Below are 2,658 nucleotides of genomic sequence, written 5' to 3'. Positions count from 1 at the left end.
CCCGTCTGCCTTCTCTCTCTTGAGACAAGATTTCACTATATAGCACAGGCTGGCCTGGAACTTGAGATCTTCCTGCTTTAACCTTAATTTTTTTTTAACATTTGGAATTTTATTTAAAAAAAAAATCACAACCATGAACATTGTTATGATTAGAGGGAGGCCCTCTTGGTTCTTCACAATGATACTGAGCATGCTCAAAAGGGGTTCCCATTGTTAAGTCTTAAAACAACCATCGTAAAAAGGAAAAACAAAAAACAAAACAAATCAAAATTCAAAACAAAACAAAACAAAAAACTCAGCACACTAATATATAACTTGTTTTAATGTTTCTTCACACATGGTGAAAATACTAAAGTACAGACAAGGAATAATCATAATGCTGTCACCAACATTATAAACATGGAATTATAAATTTAAAACATTTTCTGGTTTAAAAATAAATCTGATCATCAATGCAGCTCTGCAGGTCTCTAGTAGGACTGGTCTCTACGTTCCTGATGGTGCTCGCCTTATCCATTTTCCCAGGTCCTCCACGTCTGCCTCTTCTTCCTCCCACCTGTTCCAGGACCACCTGGTCTTCCTCCACCAAAGCCACCTTGGTCCATTCCACGGCCACCTCGGAAGCCTCCTTTGTCTCCACCTCTGCCACCTCTGAACATTCCTCTAGGACTACCACGGTCCATGAGTCCTCTTCCTCCTCACCTTGTCCATGATCACCACCCAGAGGTGGAAAGGGAGGCGGGAGGAAGCCCTCGGGCTTAGGAGCCTTACACTGGTTGCCTGTTCTCCAAGCGAAGTTCTGGTTTCCACAGTCTGGAATTGGACACTGCCAGTCTCCAGCTCGATGCTGGACATTTCCTCCTCCAGAGGGGTTTCCTCTGGAGCCTCCGGGCCCTCTTGGAGGGAAGCCTCCTCTGTCTCCTCCACAGCCTCCCATGCGACCCATGGGTCCTCCAGGGCCTCCTGGGCCACCAGGACCTCCACGAAGTGGTAGTGGCATCCCTCTGCCCTCAAGAGGTGGCATGCCACCCAGCGTGCTGTTCATTGGAGGCTTCTTTCGGGCAAGAGAAACTTTAAGTTTGCTTCCTTGAAAATCTTTACCATCAAACCATTCCACGGCAGCCTTGGCAGTTGGTGGATCTTCATAGGACCCTGTGGCATCACCTTTAGGCTTTCCTGTCTCCTTATCCAGGTAGATATAGATCATGGGTTGTCCAGTTCTCTTGTTCATCTTGACAACCACACACTGCCTCAAGAAGTCTGCCAGATCATCCAGAGTCACATTGTCATTTAATCCTTGCACATAAATTGCACTGTTGTCAGAGTCTTCATCGGGATCTATAGGAAGGCCTAGATCAATATCTGGTCCTTCATCCATGGGTCCACCAGACTTATTGAAGCCACCTTGCTCTCCAGCGCCCATTCCACCATGTCCTCCTCCCCACCCACCTCTGCTCATGCCTCCACGATCAAATCCCCATTTTCCCCTGCCCCGGTTATCAGGGTCACTCAAGCTCCAGTTCTCTTCTGGTCTGGAAAATCCTCCAGACTCCTGCCCATAAACACCCATGCTACTGGGGTGGTTCTGTTGGAATGAACTCTGCTGCCCGTAGCTGCTGCTCTGTTGGCTATAATGACTTGGAGCCTGGCTGTAGGATCCAGTCTGAGGGGGTAACTAGTAGGAGGCTGCTGCCCATATCTGCTTTGTTGACCATAGCTACTCTGCTGTCCATAGCTGCTCAGCTGCCCATAGGTGTTCTGCTGAGAGTAACTGCTCTGATCGTAACTAGTCGGCTGTGAAGAGGAGTAGCTGGTAGGAGGATAAGATGGAGGTGCGGTGACTGGCTGCATTGGGTAGCTCCCAGGTACCTGGGGATAACTGTAGTTACTCTGTCCATATCCTAGGCTGGGTTGGTTATAACCCCCTGTGCTAGATTGAGGCTGACTAGTCTCAGCAGGCTTGTTATCATCCTGTGGTCTGGTAGGTGCAGTGGCTGTTGGCTGCTAGCCATAGGTGGGGTAGGCAGGCTGGGTGCCATATGCAGTCTGAGCTGCTTAAGAGGCCTGTGTTGTGGTGACTGTAGCAGTGGTGGTGTCATAAGCACCAGTGGCATATCCTTGCACAGGCTGGCTGTATGCCTGGGGGGCAGTTGGAGTGGTATAATCAGTGGGAGGCTGTCCATAAGAAGTTGCATATGCAGTCTGCCCGTAGGTGGCAGTGGTCTGAGCCTGGGTATAGCTGACATCAGTAGGCAGTCCATAGGTTCCATAGCTTTGCTGCCCATATGCCTGGGTGGTCTGTGCATATCCTTGAGTTGGCTGGGCAGTGTAAGTACTGTAGCCCTGCTGGACTGCAGCTTGACTATAGGTACTGTAATCTGTGGACGCCATTTTCTCGCCTTCCTCCTTGTTCTCTCAACATCTGTCTCCTCCTAACCTTAAATTTTTACTCTCAAATTAAAATATTGTTGAAGAAAATTTTAGAAAACGGAAAACGTTCTTTTATTGTTCCTTGACATTAAAAACTCTGTTTTTACATCAAAGGACACAAGAGACAGTTTATTCTGGTGTCAAAAGTGAATGACCATGGCCTAGAAATAGATCCAGGTTACCCCAAATTCCCAGTTTCATGAAGTTTCCCTTCCCCTTTTAAGTCAC

General features: G+C 48.0%; 1 pseudogene; it reads right to left on the bottom strand.

The window, feature by feature from the left end:
- Window positions 1-470: 470 nt before the first annotated feature.
- On the bottom strand, window positions 471-2,391 carry LOC110310792 (RNA-binding protein EWS pseudogene; annotated as a pseudogene).
- Window positions 2,392-2,658: the final 267 nt, after the last annotated feature.

This window comes from Mus caroli, unplaced genomic scaffold (genome assembly GCF_978045245.1).
Source record: "Mus caroli unplaced genomic scaffold, Mus_caroli_1 scaffold_16, whole genome shotgun sequence".
In the NCBI taxonomy this organism is placed as follows: domain Eukaryota; kingdom Metazoa; phylum Chordata; class Mammalia; order Rodentia; family Muridae; genus Mus; species Mus caroli.
The sequence above is the reverse complement of the archived record's forward strand: the minus strand, read 5'-3'. Positions and strand labels throughout refer to the sequence as shown.